We start from the raw sequence: 8,191 nt of genomic DNA, 5'->3' as shown, positions 1-8,191 counted from the left end.
AGGATGAAAGGCAAAGTCAGCCTCGAAATGCCGCTAAGCATTTTGTCCGGCGTGCTAACGATTCTTATTTCTTTATTGCCCACAAGGGGCTAAACATAGAGGGGACAAACAAGGACAGACAAAGGGATTAAGTCGATTACATCGACCCCAGTGCGTAACTGGTACTTAATTTATCGACCCCGAAAGGATGAAAGGCAAAGTTGACCTCGGCGGAATTTGAACTCAGAACGCAACGGCAGACGAAATACCGCTAAGTATTTCGTCCAGCGTGCTAACGTTTCTGTCAGGTTCATCGCTTTATATTTTAGCATAACATTAAGAGCAATGAAAGCGGTGAGCAGCAGAATCGTCAGTACGCCGGGAAAAACGTTTAGCTGTACTTCGTCCGCCTTTAGGTTTTGCGTTCAAATTCCGCCGAGGTCGACTCTGCTTTTCATCCCTTTCGGGGTCTATAAATTAAGTAATGTATTTTAATTTTAATAAAAAACAAATACGAAGACAGGTGTAGGAACAACAAGCAAGTGTATTAATTTGATGCTCGGGAAAAACAGAAATGTCTTTTACCCTCCGAGCCCACGCTCTTCGACAGAAAGAAATAACAAGAAATAAATAGAGAGAGGGTGAAGAAAAACGTGTCGTGTTCAGTGGTCCAGCATGGCGAGTGATTTGAAAGAAAAAGGGGTTGGATGAAAGGGAGATAATTCACGGTGATCTCAACAAGAGGAAGTGTGCTAGATGTGTCTATGCATGTGAGAAAGGTGTATGTGAGTAAGTGTGTATGGGCGAATGGGAACGAGTGAGTTTGACGTATATGCATGTGTGACGTGTGTGTGTTGTGTGCAGCAGTTGATGTGTGCTTTTTCACGTAGTGTGTGTATGTGTGTGTGTGTGTGTGTGTGTGTCACTGTGACCAAATAGTGTGTATGTGTATAATACATGTATGTAGACGAAAGTTTTCTTTGTCTATGTGTGTTGCGTGTGTTTATGTGTATTGCGTGTGTATGTGTATATATTGTCTGTGTTCAGGTATTATGTGCTTGTGTGGGTGTGGGAGTATGCATGATGGTGTGTGGTGTTGTACTGAGTTAAGCAGTGTGTGTGACTACTGAGAAGTGTGTGTGGAGTGGGAAGGTGTTTTGTGTGTGTGTGTAATGGCGTGTGAAATGAGTGAGGAGTGGACGGTGTGTATGGGTGTATGTATAGTGGTAGTGTGGGTGAAGGTACCGAGGTGGGTGGTATGCGGGTGTGTAGGTGGAGAGTGTGGGAGGTGAGTGGGAATCCGTGTCGGATTGGTGTCAAATGAAGAGAGGAGGTGAGTTGAGCCCATATGGCACTAAGGTACGAAGAGAGAAGATTAATTCCTCTTCACGATGTAGACAGGAGCCCGGGTGGCCCCTGTGCAGAGACAGTCCGAAAACAGATAGGTGTTGTAGTGAATGACTGATAGAACGGAAATAGCACGAGACCGGGTGTCATTACCGAGTCTGATGACCCGGAAGTGCTCCACGAACTGGTCAGCCAAGCGGCATCTTGTTCGACGAATGTACAGAGAAGGACAGAGAGAGCAGGAGATGCAGTAAATGACATTACTAGAAGTGCATGTAAAGGAGTCGGTGATATGATAAGGACGGTGATGAGTGCCTGTGACGATGGTGGTGTTGGAGAGGTGCGACAGTGTAGTGGGAGCAGGGAAGGCGCCAGACTAGGATGCGGGGGTACAGAAGAAACTGTGGACCACGAGGTCACGCATGTTATGGGCTCGTTTGAAGGAGGGAAGAGGTATGTTAGAGAATATGTACGAGGTGGAAGGGTAGGTCTGGAGTCGCGGGAAGGCTCAGAGAATGGTACGTTGGAGGGGTAGGGTAGAGGTGGGGTAGGTGAGGGGAAACAGGAGACGGGTATGGGTGGGGCGGGTATGAGGAGAAAGAGCAGAGGCACGGTCTACAGATTGTGCCCGGATAAAGGCAGTGTGGATAATGGTGAAGGGATATCTACGTAGGAGGAAGTGGCGAGTCATGAGTTGAGACTGAGTCTGAAAGTCATGGTCGCCATTGTAGAGCTTACGTAGACGGAGGAATTGGGAGTAGGAGAAGGAGAGCTCAGTGTGGGTAGGGTGGGAAGAGGAGAAGTTAAGGTAGGAGTGTGAGTCAGTGAGTTTGTAGTGGATGGGGGTTCTGAGAGCGGAGTGGTGGATGTTGACAAATATCGAGAAATTCAACAGAAGAGTTAGAGAGAGTGCACGAGAATTTGAGGGCAGGATGGAAAGATTGGACAAAGGAGAGAAAGGATTCCAGTTGTTCGTGGGGGAGTGAGGTCGCGTCAATAAAGTCATCGATATAATGACCGTATAGCTCAGAAGTGGGACCAGTGAATTGTGAGAATATTTGAGCCTCAACGTAGCCAACAAACAGGTTCGTATAGCTGAAGTCCATTCTCGTTCCCATGGCCACAGCCGAATTTTTGTTGGTAAAACTCCCCTGCGAACGAGAAGCAGTTGAGGAAGAGGACAAGTTCGACCAGTCGAAGAAGTGTGGAGGTGGCAGGTTGAGGGTCAGGCCGAAGGTCTAGAAAGTGTTTAAGCACAAGAAGTCCTTCGTTGTGTGGGATCATCGTACATAAACTTTTGATATTAAGAATGAACAGAAGTTAAGAGGGACCAGAAGGGAAGGAGAAAGAGTTAACCAGACAGAGAGCATGGTTGGTGTTGTAGATGCGGGAGGGAAGCCACTAGGGGAGCAAGGACACGGTCGAGGTATTTGGAGATCATTTCCGTGGGGTAGTTGCAGGCGGAGACGATGGGGAGGCCAAGATTGTTGTCTTGTGAACTTTGGGAATGAAGTAAATAGTGGGGATGCGCGGAGTACGGACAATGAGGTTGGAGGAGGTAGGAGAGAGACGGGAGGAGGAAATGAGGTCACGAATAGTGGATGACAAAGTCTGTTGGTAGTTACACGTGGGGTTGGAGTGCAGAGGGTAACAGAAGATGTCTTGAAGTTGGCGGAGAGCTTCAGCTTTATAAAGGTCCGCGCACCATGACACTACAGCTCCACCCTTTTCGGCCGGTTTGATGACAATATATATACATACACACACACGCACACACTCATATACACACACGCGCGCGCACATACACACATATACATACACGCACACACACATATATATGCGTACACCTGTCTTTATGTGCTTAGACGTGTATAACCTCGCCATTATTTAAGCGACGATTGAATAACTATATATGCACACCCATACATACAATTATGTATGTATGCATGAATGTATGTATGTATATATATATATATCATTTTATACATTTTTACATACACTTACATTCATATACACATAAAACTACATACCACTCCTTAGTCGAGAATTTATTTGCTTCTAACAAAGCTTTCTATATTTCTTTTGCGGTCAGTTTACTGACAAGCAAACTTATCTGTTCACAAAAATTACGTTTAAGAAATTTACACAATTCTGTGCATCACATTCACTAGAAATTGTTTATTTAGAAAATAATGACGAATCTGAAAATGTTGTTCAATTGTCGTAAAATAATCACAACTGGTTTGCAAAATACCTTATTTATTTTGCTATTTCCGTTATCTAACTAAAACGATGACATTATCAATATTGAGGGCGGCGATAACAACAACGATGACTCCTGGAAATCAAATTCCCCTTAAACTGGCAGCCAAATACCTCTCAAATCTAAACCTATTAACTTTTAAAAAAATGAAAGGGAGGTCATATTGGATAAGCTGTCTGTAAGCAAATGACGTGAGAGTTGGGCTGTTTTTGCTCTTAGCTTTGCTCAGTGGCCTATATTCTGATGTTAAAAAGCAAATGTAAAAAGGACAAAGCAGCGAAGGAGCTTCATAAACCAATGAAAGCGTGTCTATGGGGTCGCTCGATCTGCTACAAATAGCAGCTAAATCTTTAAATCGCACCACAGACTTTATGAAGGAGGACATGTTGAATAAGTCGTTGACATGCTGCGTCCTGAAAAGACGAGATGATGATGATGGTTGAATGTCTATCATTATATATCTGCTGGATCATCATCATCCTCATCACCACCACCACCACCACCACCACCACCACCACCACCAACAACAACAACAACAACGACAACCACAACAGTAACAACAATAACAACAAAGATGATTGTTACCTCAACCACAAGCTTCGAAACTTGGACTACCTCCTCACAGTGTCGAACAGAGTGACTCACTTTGACGATAAGCAGAGTGAAACGATTGCTATTGCTACGTGAATATATTACACAGAATAGGGTTTTCGGTGTTTTCGATTGCCGAGAGGAGTGGAAATATTAACATTTTGAGATTGTGCTTTTCAATGGAGAACAGAGAAAGATGAGCCGTCGTAGGCAAAGCTGACGGTCATGAATGAGCACCCTCAGATATCTCTTCTCCATTGCAATTATTCACTGCCTATAACAAAACCAGCTAAACCTTCGTCTTTTTTTACTCTTTTCTCAAGTACAAGAGTTCAAAACAATGATTGTTCCATTTCTCACGACTATCGATCGCATTGAAATTCTACGAAACCCACTCTTGGATTAACTGACTCTGATGTACACTCCCGCCAGTTATCTTGGGTTTCAAAACTTTAGCATATTTTATGGTAAACTTCACTTATTTCTGAGTCCTTAATTTACATTGGTTTGAAGAAACATAGAAAATATTGATTTGTTGCATTACAAGAGCAGAAACATACATACATACATACATACATACATACATACATACATACATACGTACATACACATATACATGCCATTACTGGAACTGTAAAGCTTTGTAACATTTTCCAGAAGTTTATCATTTAAGTATATATAAGCATGTCTAGATATGCAAGTATATGCATAAGAAGACGTACATAAAAAGCATAAAAATATGCACGTATACATACATACACACATACATGCATGCATGCATATATACATACACACATACATACATACATACATACATACATAATACATATATACATACATACCCTGTTGTTGACGTTGAAATTCGAATGAAGGAGCCTTGGATCTAGATTAGAAACCGGCTCTTTCTCTATTGGTAAGAAATCTTGAAATAAAACTAACAATGACATACATACATCGCACACACACACACATACAAATATGTATGTATATATAAACATATAGGCGCACATACAAATAAATATGGAACTTTAATAAGTTTGAAAATAAACTGCTAATAGATTGCGTATGTGTGTTTGTGTGCATGTGTGTGTTTGAGTGTGTGTGTGTGTGTGTGTGTGTGTGTATGGGTGTGTTTGTTCATTTGTGTGTGTGTGTGTGTGTGTGTGTGTATGTGTGTGTATGTGTGTGTATGTGAAAAGGGAAGGAAATGGAGTGAGACAGAGAAACTGAAGGGCAATGTTGAAAGAGCGATAATTTAAGAGAAGTTAAGAACAAAGTGACCAATATCCTGCGTCTCACACCTTTCTGATCTACTATCACTCCTTTACAAAAGACAGCTTTTCGACATCTGTTTTTTTAAAAAAATTCTTCCTGTTATACGCTAGAGGGATCTCGAACTCGAGATTTTTTCTTCCTACATTACTGTGGGACAGTTTTTATTTGGAGGTAAATTCTACATTGCTTCAAAACAAGTAAACAAACGTCGATGCTTATAGCTATAGAATCTTGTATACGTGTAGTGTATGAATATGTATGTATGTATGTATGTATGTATGTATGTATGTATGTATGTATGTATGTATATATGTAATTATATTCGTTATTTGTTATATAGATGTGTTCGACTAAAACCCTTCATGGCAGTGCCCCAGCTTGGCCACAATCAAATGACTGAAACAAGTAAAAGATAAAAGATATATCGAAACCTTAATGATATCCGTGGGGAAACAGATGATGGATGTATGTTGGATTGCTAGTATGGCTGTTTTTGTATATATGGAATAGTATTATAACACGTCCTTTTGATATATATATATATATATATATATATATATATATATTGTACTACATTTTTTGAGAAAACTCAGAGGCTGTTTCCCCTCTCTCTCTCTCTCTCTCTCTCTCTCTCTCATTCTCACTTGCTTTCCCTCATTGTTTCTCTATCTCTGTGTATCACAGTATTTCTTTTCTTTCACAGCGTGTTTTGTTTATGTGTGTGCTTATGATGTCAGTGTGTTTGTGTGTGTCTATCATCACATGTCACAATAGTATGACTAATTACAGGTATTAGTAGCCAGAATAAAAATGCCCGGGGAATTAGTAAACCAACACACTGCTCGCTTATAAAGCTCAGTTAGACTAGACTACAGTGGCGGTGGCGTGAAAAAGTGGCAGTTAGCGATTGATGTCTTCTTAAAATATTCGGATTCCTTACACGCACAGGACATTGATTTCTGATCTAAGATGCCTTAGTCAATCATGTCCAATCCAGTATTTAGCGACTCAGAAGAAGAAACAGCAAATTCGACCCTAGTAGATAATGAACCAAGAATGTAAAAGTATTTTGTCTATCGCTACCACCCCTTTATACACATACACGTATGCCTACTCCCACATGATACAAATATCTATTGACCGATGAAGACTTTTGCAAATTAATTAGCTTTATCAAACTGATGTCTTACTCCGTGATTTCTTGTAGATTTCTTGTACGTAGATACTTTAATAGCACGAGTTCTTTTCGATAACCGCTTCGCTGCGTCACGCACGCATAAATAGTATCTAACTTTTTGAGATTTTCTTTCTTTCTACTATAGGCACAAGGCCTGAAATTTTGGGGGAGGGGGCCAGTCGATTAGATCGACCCCGGTACGCAACTAGTACTTATTTTATCAACCCCGATAGGACGAAAGGTAAAGTCGACCTTGGCGGAATTTGAACTCAGAACATAAAGAGCCGGAAGAAATACCGCTAAGCATTTCGCCCGGCTTGCTAACGTTTCTGCCAGCTCGTCACCTTCTTTTTGAGATCTTCTGCAAAAGCAATGTGGTTGCACTTGCAATCAGAGTAGCCTTTGACCTAATTTAGCACAAGATCCTTCAGACTATGTTGCTAGCCATTGTATTTCACCTATTCATCTTCGACAGAAAGTTTTTTGTATGGCCGCTTCTTGACATGGCCTTCTTTGCGTTACATTATGTTTGCTCTGATTGCACTCTAGAGTTCACTTCGTGCCCTAAAGTTCTTCTTCTGAACATTAATAACCTTCATGCTGTCACTTCTAACAAAATCTCTCTTACAACGACCGCCATCTGCACACGGCGTAGACAATGTGTGTTCCTCATACGTTGCCTCCCATGAATGGCGACTTCAAAAACATCCTCCGTTAGGAACTTGACAACATTGCCCAAAACCAGTCTCTAGAAATGTCAAGCAAATAATTTTGTAAAACTTCTCTCTCCTTATTCACGTACAACGAACAGCTAACTAAATGCTCACATTCTTAACAAATGCTTGGCCTGATGATTTCTTCAAGTGTCTTGTGAGACTTCAAATATATAAGATTTCGAAAACTACACTTCAGAGGCTAAATATTATCTACAGATCTAGAAAATACTTTGATAAATACTGAATCTATTTACAAAATTCAGCTAAGGCTCGCACTGGAGTATTGCTCACATATATACATCAATTATGCTGCTATGCACGAAAACATCGTAGATCTCATTTGTAAAAGGTTATTCATCTGATTGGCAGACTCACACCACTGATGTGTTATTTTTTCTGTCTCTTCTAGAAGTTGTATAATTATGAGTGCTATTTTGAATTCGCACACCATCTTCAACGAAGACTGCTTTTGCAATTTTTTTGCAACTGCTTTTACTTTTTCCACCAATCTGTTATGTCTCGTTCTGGAAACACTGCACTAAAACTTTTTACTCTATCCTTCCTACTCAAAAAGCGTTTTGTAAAATAATAATCACAATAATCCTTTCTACTGAGGCACAAGACTTGAAATTTGTGGGGAGGGGCTTGTCGATTTCATCGACCTCAGTACTTAACTTGTACGTTCTTATCGACCCAGAAACAACGAAAAGCAAAGCAGACATCAGTGGGATGGGAACTCAGAACATAAAGAGCCGGAAGAAATGCCGTTAAGCACTTTATCCGACACTCTAACGATTCTCTCAGCTTGCTGCCTCATTAATAATAATGCAATAAGCCATAATA

At 40.8% G+C, this 8,191-nt stretch overlaps 1 protein-coding gene across 4 annotated transcripts in view; it reads right to left on the bottom strand.

The window, feature by feature from the left end:
* LOC106870921 (putative uncharacterized protein DDB_G0277255) overlaps positions 1-8,191 on the bottom strand; it is a 367,662-nt gene that overhangs the window by 28,985 nt on the left and 330,486 nt on the right. The gene's annotated exons all lie outside the window — the stretch shown is intronic.

This window comes from Octopus bimaculoides, chromosome 3, assembly GCF_001194135.2.
Source record: "Octopus bimaculoides isolate UCB-OBI-ISO-001 chromosome 3, ASM119413v2, whole genome shotgun sequence".
Lineage (NCBI taxonomy): Eukaryota > Metazoa > Mollusca > Cephalopoda > Octopoda > Octopodidae > Octopus > Octopus bimaculoides.
This window is presented reverse-complemented; position numbering and strand designations above follow the sequence as displayed.